Below are 13,192 nucleotides of genomic sequence, written 5' to 3' on the forward strand. Positions count from 1 at the left end.
GAACCATCGCGCACAGCGTACAGCAGGGTGCGACAGTCCGATCGGGTCCCGACAGGAATGGCACTTGTGCTGAAAATCCCTACAGGCTTTGAAAAATGCTTTCGGGCGGACCCGACGAAAAAGGGGGAAAATGCCAAACGGCCATCGGGAGCCCCCGACGGGGCCCGGAGGGCTCCCGTCGGGGGACCCGACAGGGTTAGGGGCGCTAGGACCGCCTGATCGGGTGCCGTGGGTCGTCGGTGGGCCCTTCGGCGACGGACAGCAACAGCGATACATAATGGCATTCATACAAATATAACTGGATGGAAATATGTAATGTAGTGGTAGCATTCGTTCACTTCGTTGCCTCTTCTTCTTTATCCTTTGACTCTGCTGTACAGGGATCCATGCTTGGATACATAAGCGAAGGGCACACTACCTTATCTCGACCTTATTGACAATTAATACAAAGACCATATGCAGCTTTACATTACCCTTTTGAACGTTTGCTGCCTCGTCCTGTAAGTCTGTGGGCTTTACCAAAACAGCTTGATGCTCACAGACAGACGTGCAGGCGTGCATGTGTTGCTGTGTGTGTGTGTGTGTGTGTGTGTGTGTGTGTGTGTGTGTGTGTGTGTGTGTGTGTGTGTGTGTGTGTGTGTGTGTGTGTGTGTGTTCTGCATATCAGAACTGTGAACTGCAAACTGAGAACTGGAAACTGCGCATATAAAATACGAATAAATGTAGTTTCAAGCGGCACACAACGAAATTTCGTTCTTGCGTCACCCGACAGGTTTTGGGATGGGCTATCGGGGCACCCGACAGAAATTGAAAGATATGCAAAAACGCTATCGGGTGGGCCCGACGGGCATGGGAAGGGGAAAACCGGCAACCCGACCATTTCAGGAAGGTCCTGTCCAACCCTGGCGTACAGCGTACTTTTGAATTTTGGATGAGACAACCGAAATAATAATGAGATGATGCGTCCAAAACGTTTATGATATAAGTACCCGTGCATAAATAGACTTCTTAAGACGACAACGACAACGACACGACATAGCGCCGCAGCAGCAAGCGATTGAAAAGCCCCTCCCCCCCAGTGGGCCCCCACCCTCCAGCCGCTGTACTATTCACCGGCCAAAACCTCTGCTTTGAGTTAGCCGTAGCCCTGTTAAACCCTAGCGTGAGCTTCCTAACAGTATCCATGGCACTAAAGTACTATGATATGGTTAACATGTACGTCTCCTACAAGATTCTAGCGGCTTTGGCATGGACAGTCCATTTTTGGCTGGAGGAATGAACTTGTACGGTCGGAACATTATTTTTTCTTAACTTTCAGGACCACGAACAATTTTTTATTCCGAATTCGGAATATATTCCGCAAAAAAAAACGCTGTACCAAACCCACGACGAGCAAAACCTGCACTCAAAAGGCGTCGAGGGCTGCCGCGTCAGCGGGTACAGCATCATCATTCATAGTTGGGATATCCGCCACATGGTCGTCGTACATTACACCCGGCAGTAGTTGACCGCCTGCGTCAGCGGCGACATGTACGTCACCCTCCCGTATCGCACCGCTGCCAGAACCGCAGCTGGCTTCGGCTGCCGCCGCCGCCCCGGAATGCACCGCCGCTACTGCTGCTACAGCTGCTCCCGCCGCTGCCGCCGCCCCATGCTGCATCTTGATGTCGGTCCTGATGGGCCCTACAACTGCGTCAGCTGCCACCTCGTCGGTGACCTCCGAGGCAGTAGCAGCGGCCCCTTGAGCTTTCAGTGGATGCATCGCGCCATTCGTGGGGCGCGGTCCTGCATGGTCGTGTGGCGCGCGGTTATTGGTCGGCACCAGAGCTCTACGAGCACATCAATTGGAAGGAGTTGCGCGCTGTCCGTCATGCTTTAGAGTCCTTCCTCCCGTTCGTTCAGCAGCGTGTTGTGTTAATTAGGGAGGACAACACGTGCACGCAAGCAGTGCTAGGGCGTCTTTCCTCGCGCTCGGCAGCTCTGCATGCCGAACTAAAATTATTATGGGAATTCATGCAGAAACATAGTATTGTTCTGCAAGTCGAGCGTGTGGCTAGTGCTGACAACGAGGCAGATGAAGCCTCGCGTTGGGTAGACCGTGATGATTACCGCTTGCATCCCCGGTTTTTCCGCCTTTTGGAGCACCGCTTCAGTCCGCACCATGTCGACTTGTTTGCCACGCATATTAACACGCACCTCCCGGTTTTCTTTTCTCGCCACCATTGTCCGGGTTCATCGGGGGTCAATACTCTCTTGCAATCTTGGGCAGGGCTTAATGCATATGGCTGCCCACCCTTGGACCCCGGCTTCTTGCTCGCTGTGGTGCAGAAAGTGCGCGAGGAGGGAGCGTGCCTCACCCTAGTCGTGCCGTACTGGACGGCCCAACCTTGGTGGCAACAGTTGATGGAGTTGGCGGTTGACCTTGTGTTCCTGCCGTCCAATACAGAGCTGTTTGCGCCGGGCGAGGGCGGGTCGAGCACCTATCTACCACCCCCTTCCTGGCAGGTCGTGGCAGTGCGGGTGCAGTCGTAGAGTGGGCGCTTTGCTTAGCACTCGGTCGTTCCGTGAGGCGCTGCAAGTTCGGCCGTGTGTGTGCCCCGCTAGGAGCGCTTTCCTAGCATTTCCCCTTCCCCGTGGGCCGCGTTATTTGTTATAGGGGCAGTGGGACCATCTTTGAGGGAACGCCGTAGTTGCTTTGCGCCAGGGGAGCGGTTATGCAGTTATGTGGAGCGAATAGGTAGGGATTTGTCGTGTGTGCGCTCCTTAGGCACCGCGCAGGTAGTTGGTTTTTTCGTCGCTTAGTGTTAACCTGCGTTTGGTTTCTCGTGATTTCGGAGCGGTTTCACTTGCTTGGTATCCGGTGGTACCGCTGGTTCCAACCCCGCTGGTTTTGGGACTAAATTCGAGTAGTACCTTTGGCGCGGAATAGGTCCCGGTTTCTCGCTGGATCTGCAATCCGTTGCGACATCCCCGGTCTTTGATAACCTGTTGGTATCGCAGCTGTCGCTCGCCGGCCTAGGGTTGGTCCATTCCGCATGTCTTTGCCGGTTGCCAGGTTACCTTGTCCCAGGGTTGGTGCTACGACCTGGCAGTTTTGCATCGCTGTGTTTGTGCGTTTTCTGTGTCGCGGTAGGCTGGGGCTCTTTATGACTCCGTTTATGTCGGGCTCCAGTGGGGTCAGTTCCTAGCTGCCAAGAGTTTTATCCAAGCCCGTGCTGCTCAGCCTGATTTTCAGTGCCGTGAACTCCGTGAGCTCCGTGTATGACTCGCTCGGTTAACCAAGAGCGCCCTGTGCTGGAGACAGCCCCTGCTGGCGGCGTTTTTATAGTAGTTGGTTGCATTTGCGGCACTCCGTGGCTCTGTCAGACTCTCTTTGTGTTGGCCTTTATTGCAGGTGCTGTGTGGATTCTTTGAGCAGTTGGCCGGTGTACCTGTTGGTTCGGAGGTGGCCCCGACCTTGCTTTGTTGTGCTGGGTTTCGTCATCCGTATCCCTGCTGTCAGTGCACTGGGCGCGTGGACCGGTCGTTATTGCAGAGCCGGTTTTCAGTGCCAGCCCTAGTTGGCCGTTTAGTCAACCCTTAGCGGGCACATGTTTGGCATTCTCGCGTGTCTTTCGTCCATTCCTTCAGTGGGCGTCCGTCAGCGTTTGTTGTGGGATCCGTCGCGTTTGTGGCCGGTGGGTCAGTCTGTGCACGGTTGGAGAGCGCTGGTTTGACCTCATCCTTGTGGTTTTGGCGGCGTTCTGTTTGTTCGCTCTTTTGCCTGTGTAGAGATGGCGTGTCCGCCGTCCTTGCTGCTGGAGTATCGTTTGGAGGTCGTTGAGGCGTTTTGCTTGGGGAGCTTTATTTCGTGTCGGTGTGTGTGCCTGTCTGGCAGCTCTCGCGTCCTTTGTCCCTCTAGCGGCCCGTCGCGTTGCGCTGTTTTGGTGCTCAGTTTGTTTGTTATTTCCGCTAGAGGGGGTATCTTCTCCTTTGGCATTTACCTATGGAGCAACAACTAATGCGAGCTTGCGTAAGTAAGCTGGGTTAGTTGGGCGTAAGGCCCAATGCGTAACTGTTAGACTAACTGTTTCGCAACGGCCCGTGTCCTCAGGGCCGTCATTTATTGCGCGCATTAAGCTGGTTAGCTTATCTTGTTTTTGTTTTTCAGCGCGCGCCCGCCCGCCCGCCCGTTTCTGGCGCAGCCTCGCGTTAGTTCCGTTGCGGTGTCTCTTCTCCGTTCGTAAGGCCCGTCTTCTTCGGGTCTCTCAGTCCTTTTCTCTCTTTCATTATTTGTAACAGAAAATGGCATTTACCTATGGAGCAACAACTAACAAGACCTTCCTTTTGCGACGTCGTACATTAGTGCGGGTCGTACACTGGATGGCTACATCTTCTCTGGTGTATCGCATCCGGTGTCTTTTGACACCACCATGACTGGTTGTGAGAAGCCTTAACGTAACATTGGCATCGAGACGGTGAAATCTTTCTTTCTGGGATTATGCTTTTTCGGCCATTTCTTTCATTTTATCGTCGGTCGGCTTTATCTACCGTTCTTCAAACTTCTTCACCTCCTTTATCTTCTCCAAGAATGAATACTGGAGCTTCGGCCGATCCGGCGGTAAACGCCGTTACTTCGCCGCTGGCGGCCTTGGCGCTTGCACCGGCGCCTACGGTCGCTTCGCCTGATCAGCCTTCTGGGTCACAACCTCGGGCTGTTCCTCTTCCTACTGCCGTGGATCCGGCGCCGCTTCCGTCGCCGGTCAACGGTGATGCTACAATGTCCGATTCACAGCCGGGCACTGTTACTCGGCGCCTGCACCCCCTCGATCCTCCGCAGCCTGACAGACGTCGTCTTGTTTCAGTGGACGCTGCGGCTAAAGTGCAATTGAGTTTGCCCGACTACCTTTCTTTCTTGGTCGACGATTTGGTTGGCTACCTCGACTTGGCAGGCTACACTCTTTCTGATTCAGCTGCCACCAATTGGGTCGTCTTAAGCGTGGGTCCGGCGTCTCTCGTGACAGATCTTCATAAATCGCTTTCCGTGTTGACGCCGCCGGTGATTCCCAACGCTTCTTGGCTTCTGAACTGGTTCACTGAAGCCGTTGTCTTGTCATCCGGCGCCTCATCTTACATTGCGCTTTGCCGTATGTTCAACACCAAACCAGTGCGTTCTGTGGAGCAAGCGCTTCAACATCTGCACAATATTCGTCGGGAGCTGCCGGCTGCGACTCCTGAGGAGCTTATCGTTTATCATCTGGTTCGTCTTTTGCCTGACAGTTTACGCGATCGTCTCATGTATGATCGCACTGTTGAAATCCGACGACCATGGACCAGCTTGGACTGTTTTCTTCGCGTATTGAAGACCTACACGGAGGAACTCAAGTCTTCCGCTTCACCTTCGCCCGGTTCATCGCATCAAGATGCATCTGGCTCTGGTGCTGGTGCGTCTGGCTCTGGTCCCTGTTCGACTCGTTCAATCTCGGCTGGACGGCAACGTCCGGACTCTGACGCCAAACGCCCGCGTTTGAGTGTGTCGATGCCGGATATCGTTCCTTTGGCTGATCGTTTCCGTCAGCCTACTGGGCGAGCTAAGTCAATCTGGGTACGCGGCTTGACTATGCAGCAAGTGCAAAATCTTCGTAATAAGAATCAGTGCCTTTTATGTCGCGGCGAAAATCACTTCGCGCAGGACTGCGAGTGTGCGCAGTCCATGTTTCCAAAGGACTTTTTCTTCTTCGAGCGGAAGCCGTCCATGTCCAAGCCGTGACGTTCGCGGAGTTGATCTCGCGCCTACTGAACAAGACGTTGATTTTTCGGTGTTGTCTGCGATGGCTTCTTTGGCTGTGCAGAATAATCGTGATTTGTGTGTCGCAGAACCTGTTGTTTCTGGACCATCTGTGGCTGTGTCGGTTGAGCCGACGCCTGCGGGCGCCCGCAGGCGTGCCTCAGCGGCAAGCGCACAAGTCTTTGGTGACTATGTCGAGTGCGCCTGTGAAGTTGTCAAACACAAGTGATCACGTTGTGAATCGTTCTCAGTCGGAACTGAACACGGCTTTTAACGTACGTCTGGTTACAGAGCCTTCTCGCTATTGTATACAAAGACGAACAGTTCAATGCCGGTTGCAGATGTCCCTCCGCCTCAAGAACTTTGCATTCGCAAGCACGAATTTCAGCACTTGCAGCAGCTTTCCGGTCGTCACTTCACTTGGGATGCTTGCGCATCTAACGATGGGTCTAATGCCTTGTGTCCGAAGTATAGTTCGCCTTCTCGCAGCTTTTTGCATGATAGCTGCACAGGACATCACGTTTGGATGCATCCGCCTTGGGCTCGTATTCAAGATTTCTTGCGTCACTACCTGCGTTGCAAGTCGATTGCGCCATCGACCATGTCTGGAGGATTTTTGCTTCCTAAGTGGGTTACAGCGCGTTGGCGTCCTTTGCTTGCAGGCATGAAAAAGCTTCATGAATACCATGCGGGGTATCACCTGTTTTCCGTGTCGTCGGGGTAACATGTCTCGCGTGCAATCAGCTTTCTCGCCAATGGAGTTCTGGTATGATGCTCCTGTCGAGTCTCCTTCCGAGTCGGCTGTTTGTGTTGCGACAACCGTCCCCTTTTCGGTGTCTCCCAGTTTGGCTATGCAGTTCGCAGGTTCTGTTTGTCAGCAGGAGGCGACCATCTTGCTCGATTCGGGCAGTCAAGCCGCTCATTTACTCAGCACAGGTTTTGCACAGCGCGTGGGTTTGGTGGTTAAGCCGCCTGACGGTTCGACTGCAGCACCCAAGATCGTCGTGGGTAACGGACAGCCAGTTCCATTTGTAGGCTTTGCTGAAGTGCCTGTTCGTATACAGGGCTATAAGGCTCGCTTGCAGTGCACTGTCGTTGAATTTAGTCCCGTGTTCGACCTTATTTTGGGTGAACCTTGGATTTCGGCTACTGGGGCTATTCTTGAGTTATGCAATAACGCTGCCTGTTTAACTCGTATCTCGGGTCGTCCTGTTTTGCGTAACGGTCCCTTTACACCGATTCCTAAGCCATCTAGTTCTTCTCCTGAAGTTCTGGATGCAGTTGCGCATTGCTCACTTGCGCAGGCCATGGAGGAGAGTGACACGTTCTACTTATGTCTCGTCTCGGCTGCGGATCCTGTTCCGGATCCTGTTCCGGATGCGCAGAAGGTTAGTGACGTCGTGCGCGGCGAGTCACCTGCGGATTTGCGTCTTAAGGCTTTGTTGCTGGAAAAAGCGCATTTATTTCCAGACCAGTTGCCTGCTTCGTTACCTCCTGATCGTAATTTGCCGCCTGTCGTTCCGTTGGAGCCTGGTGCTCGTCCACCTGCTCAACGCATGTTTCGCTATTCGCTCCCTGAGCAAGAGGAAATGCAAAGGCAAATTTCGGATCTTTTGAAAAAGGGATTTATTGAACCTTCGTGTTCGCCCTTTGGTGCGCCTGTCTTGTTCGTTAAGAAGAAGGATGGCACTTTACGTATGTGTGTTGACTATCGCGCAGTCAACAGCCTCACGATCAAAAATCGTTTTCCGTTGCCTCGGATAGATGATTTGTTGGATCGTTTGCGAGGTGCGACGGTTTTCAGCTCACTTGATTTAACGCAGGGTTATCACCAGTTACGGTTAAATCCTAGCGATGTGGAGCGTACCGCGTTTCGCACTCCTTTCGGGCATTATCAGTATAAAGTTATGCCTTTTGGCCTGACTAATGCTCCTGCTGTCTTCCAGTCTGCCATGAATCAAGCCTTGCAGGGTTTGCCGTTCGTGGTAGTGTATCTGGACGATATTCTGATCTTTTCGAAGACCGCCGATGAACATGTTGAGCATCTGCGTGCAGTGCTTGAACGTCTCGAACAGCGTCAGTTCTACTGTAAGCTGTCCAAGTGCGAGTTCTTCAAACCGTCCGTTTCGTTTTTGGGACATATCGTATCGGCCGACGGTGTACGGCCCGATCCTCGGAAGACTGCTGTTGTCCAACAGTGGCCTGTGCCCAAGAATGTTTCGGAGCTTCGATCTTTCCTGGGCCTTGCTAATTACTTCAGGAAATTTATTCGTGCGTATGCGGCTTTGGTTAAACCGCTAACGGACTTGCTTTCTCCTAAGACTAAGTGGTTTTGGTCGGAGAAATGCGACGAGGCTTTCCTTCATGTTAAGGAAGCGCTCACTCAGGCGCCAGTGCTTGCTTTGCCGGATCCTCGTGAACCTTTCGAGGTGATCGCGGATGCTAGCGACTTCGCATTGGGTGCAATTTTGCTCCAGCATGGAAGGCCAGTGGCTTTTGAGAGCCGTAAACTGATTCCTGCTGAGTTGAACTACATCGTCACTGAAAAAGAGCTCTTGGCCGTCGTGCATGCGCTCAAATTGTGGCGTTGTTACCTCGAAGGTGTGAAGTTTACGGTCGTCACAGATCACGAAACTAACACCGCCATGCGCCGTAAGTCTCTGTTGTCTCGACGTGTGGCGCGGTGGTCGGAATTTCTGGAGTCTTTCGATATCGAATGGCAGTATCGCGCGGGTCGTTGCAATCCTGCAGATCCGTTGTCTCGGCTTCCGGGACACATCGACGTTGAAACGACGAAAGTTATGACGATTAGTGCTCAACGGTTGGGAGAAATTTCTGCCTTCCGTGACACCACCTGCGAGCTGAAATGCTCTTTTTCTGCGTTCGAGTCATCGGTACTTGATGGGTATGGTATCGATCCTTGGTTTAAAATATCAGAAAACACGGTTGCATTATCGCAACGTGGTCAATTCTGGTATCGAGGAGATGCTTTGGTTGTGCCAGATCATGCTGATTTGCGTACTACCGTTCTGCGTCTTTGTCATGACCATCCGTTGGCAGGCCATACGGGCGTGACCAAAACTCTTGATTTGGTGCGTCGTTCGTTTTGGTGGCCTAGGCTGCGTCAATCGGTCGCAGCGTACTGTCGTACGTGTGACAGCTGTCAGAGGGTAAAGGCAGATACCAGTCTCCCTGGTGGTTTGCTTCTTCCGCTGCCGATTCCTGATCAGAAGTGGTCTTTCGTGACCATGGATTTTATTACTGATCTGCCTCCCGATCCTGATGGCAATACTTCGATCTATGTGTTTGTGGACAAACTCACCAAGATGGTTCGGTTTGTGCCCTGTAAAGCCTCTGTTGACTCTGTCAAAGCGGCTGAAATTTTCGTCAACACCATTGTGTGTTCGTACGGTGTTCCGTCTGTCGTCATTTGCGATAGGGATCCTAAGTTTACCTCTGCATTTTTCGAGTCGCTTTTTGATGGATATCAAATCGACTTGCGTCGCAGTTCTGGTTATCATCCTCAAACGGATGGCCAAACAGAACGTGCAAATCGTATTCTGGAGGATATGTTGCGTCATTTCGTTTCTGGCGATCAATCCTCATGGTCCCGTTATCTGCCGATGGCTGAGTTCGCCATGAACAATTCGTTGCATGAGTCTACGCGAACTACTCCTTTTCGGTTGATGTACGGATATGAACCCCTAACTCCGGCTTCTCACCTGGTTCGCAAATTGGGGGAGGAGAGGGCCAAGACGCGCTTGCAAAGCGTGGCCAAACTGTCTAATCCGTTATCTGTTAAATTCAGTACGGATATGCAGAATGCTTTGGAACGAGCTAAGTCTTGCTTGGCTGCTGCTCGAGATCGGATGAAGAAATGGGCTGACAAAGGTCGCTCGGAACGAGGACTTTCTGTTGGTGATCGTGTACTCTTGAGTACGAAACACATGACTATTAAAGGTGTGCGCAAATTGCTGCCTCGCTTTATCGGACCCTTTGTGGTTAAGGAAAAGATCAACGCGGTTGTGTATCGGTTGGATCTTCCTCCTGCGGTGCGGATACATGATGTATTTCATGTGTCACTCCTTCGTCCGTATCACGATGGTGATCGCGTTCAGCTACCTCCGCCACCTCAGATTGTTGAGGGTGAATTGGAGTTCGAAGTTGAGTCCATTTTGCTTCACAAAGAAGTGAAAGAAGGACGTCGACAAAAGCGTTTCTACCTAATGCGTTGGAAAGGTCAGGGCCCGGAATTTGATTCGTGGGAACCCGAAACGAACCTAACTAACTGCGGTGATTTGTTGCGCGACTACTGGGCACGTCAATCTGATTCAGTTCCAACCTCGAAGTCCCAAGGTCAGGCGACACTTTCGGGTGACGCTGACGCTTCTGGCTCGAAGCCGCATCGAGCTCCTCAGACTACTCGTCACGGCCGTGTGATCAAAAAGCCTTCGCGCTTTAATGCTTTTCTCAACCACTTGTCTGTCACCAGTGGGGTTCCGGAAGCCCTGCTTTTTCCTCTCGTGTGGCGGTGAAGCCAAGGTTGGCTGGCTGTCGGGACGACCAGCCATTTAGGGGGGGAATGATGTAACGTGCAAGAGCAGTTACATAACTCTCAATGCTTCTCTTCAACGGGGTTCACGTAGCTATTCTCAAGACCTTCCTTTTGCGACGTCGTACATTAGTGCGGGTCGTACACTGGATGGCTACATCTTCTCTGGTGTATCGCATCCGGTGTCTTTTGACACCACCATGACTGGTTGTGATAAGCCTTAACGTAACAGTAGCGCTTTCGCAACCGATGCAAGGGCTGCTGAGCTCCGAGGTCCAACTACTGTTTAAGATCTATAGTTGTGAGCCTCCTTTCTGCTGACCGCTCGTTCGTGCGTTGCGGTGTTGGATGCGAGAGTGCTGAAGCACAACAAGGTCTGAAGGACGGCTACACGCTGTATGCTGAGGCAGGGTTTACGTTTGACCGAAGTTTAAGAGAGGTCAAGTTCTTGGGCTCAGTTCAGCAATGTGCAAATGTCGCCCGCAATGGGGACGGCGTCAGTCCCAAAAAAAATTGCGGATTTCTGAACCTCAACACCTTTGATGCGTATTATGGCTGCTTGCATAACAAATTGCGGGATGCGAGGCGAAGTGCATTCTTACGTACTTCTGAAGTCGCAAGTCGCAAGTTGCCAACTAACTCCAGGGTGGGGCTCACTCCCGCCCGGCCGTCAGGGTGATGGATTCAGCCCCCGGGCGGGGTACCGATTGCCGGAACTTCGGAGGTTTCGGAGCGGAAAGTGAGTCTCTGGTCTAAGCGTGCATCTCTACTGTCAATTTGTCAAGCAGCAGCTTGGATGTGGTCGCTGGTCTGAAGGAGGAGGGTCATACGTATGATGTTAACAGTAACTGTGGTATAGAGCTACTAATTGGCGAAATGGAACTGGCGTCCTCGCCCCCCACAGAAAGCGGGGCTTGCCGAATGGAGACCATGTCTAAGTAGATCTGGACCCTGAGTGCTGCTGGCATTTGCTTCAATTGTGTAGGAGGCCACAAGGTCGCCAGAGCGTGCTCACAGTGAACCTGTACTGCGGCTGCGAAAAAGTTTCCGATTTTTAGCCTTGTTGCGAAATCTCGCGAAGCCCCCGGTATAATCTCGAAAACCTCGAAATGCTGCAATTTGTTATGTCTATGGCGAATGTCATAAATGGACCTTAAACGCCTCAGGTCACACAGGAAGAGAATTGCATCCTTTGTGACCTATATGTCTTTTGCTTGCAAGGGTTGCAACTTGTATTCGTGGGAGGGGGCTACAAAGGTTTAGGGAAGTGTCACGATATTATGCTTGGGCGTGGTCTGGCTGCTGCATGGTATCCTGGTTGATTTTGCGAATTGCATCACATACAGCTTCACTGCTAAGCAGAAGCCACGATAAGTTTTACGTAGATGGTTTTACCCAGGACCGGTACTTGTTGCAATTGGTCCGCAGGAAACACTTTCCTAGTTTCTTTCTAGCAATTTCCCTGCCCTGCATTAGCTCACTTCGCGCACTTTCGTGTGGCTTCCAGAGATGCATTGCACCCTCCGGTTCCCGAAGCTCCTCCGCACCGATAATCGGGTTTCATCTGCTTCACCATCGAATCCATCTCGATGTCAGCTGGCGCCTCTGTCGTTTCTGGCAGGGCATCTTACGTGCTCCTTTCGAAGCATGTCAGCCCTGGATGTCTGATGGTTGTAATGTAATGTAATGTAATGTAATGTAATGTAATGTGTTACAGAGTGGGAGGCTTCTGGGCCGCTTTATCACATTGTCAGTTCTACGATCATTTATCACCTTATAGCACCATCCACCACTACCACACTGTCTTCGCCATACGAACTGTAAGTCCAAGGCGGCGGATCCAGCCTTCAGGGACCCCTCCTCATCCATTCACCCGAACACCCGAAGAGACGGAGGGTTCGGCAATCGCCACCAATCCAGCGTGCGAATCTGGTCCATCAACTGTGACCTCAACTCCACATCTCAGCAGCTAGCCATAATCTCGCGCTCCCGACTAGTTCGGGGGTCTCCCCAGGAATCGAACCCAGGACCTTAAACCGCTAATTGCAGTAGTGTCAACCCAGACCAGACGGGTGTGGTGTGATGGTTGTGGTTTTGGGGGCGGTTGCTGCGGCGGTTTTGGGGGCGGTTTTGGGGGCGGTTGCTGCGGCGGAGTGGAACAATAAACTAAACAGCGACGGGCGATGTGTTCTCAACGCGGTCAAGGGTGGTGGATCAGGGTTCGACACTGACCTTCCTGAAACTTGCGGGCTCCCCCGTACCTCCCGAATTTTCCTTACGGAGGGGCCCCCGTACCAGGCTCCTGTACCAGCTGAAAACCTTACAGGGGCCCCTGTAACCCCGCAAAACCTTTAGGGGGGCACTGTCCTTGGATAAAACGCTGTGGAAAGTGACGCTTTGCATTTTTTTGCCCTGTAAATCGTTATTTTCGTTATTTTCTCGTGAACCATTACACTCGGGGACACGGCACACTCAGCGAAAGCCAAGCGCCTTGGCCGCCGCGGCCGCCCATCCCTTCTGCTCCTCTTTCTCGTCCTCCTCATCCTCATCCTCATCCTCAGAGCAAGGGTGGTGGAATCCACCAGGTGGATACAAATGAGTGCTGTGCGGGCAAATACGGATCATGGGCGTGGCGGGCCCTATACATCCACATATATCTCTTTTAAATCAACCTTTGCTTTCGTTTGCCTTTATTTTGCGTTTTCATTTATCTGTACGGATATCCTCAAGGATACGAACACACACATAGACAAGCGGCCCCTGTTCTCCCATATTGCACCTGTACACGGCTCTCCCTCCGCTGATTTGGTTGCTTTCTACGCCACATGATTCCCCCTCTTGGCGCCATTCGGACGTCCGGCTTCAGGTCGCAG

Source organism: Volvox carteri (genome assembly GCF_000143455.1).
Source record: "Volvox carteri f. nagariensis unplaced genomic scaffold VOLCAscaffold_59, whole genome shotgun sequence".
Taxonomy (NCBI): domain Eukaryota; kingdom Viridiplantae; phylum Chlorophyta; class Chlorophyceae; order Chlamydomonadales; family Volvocaceae; genus Volvox; species Volvox carteri.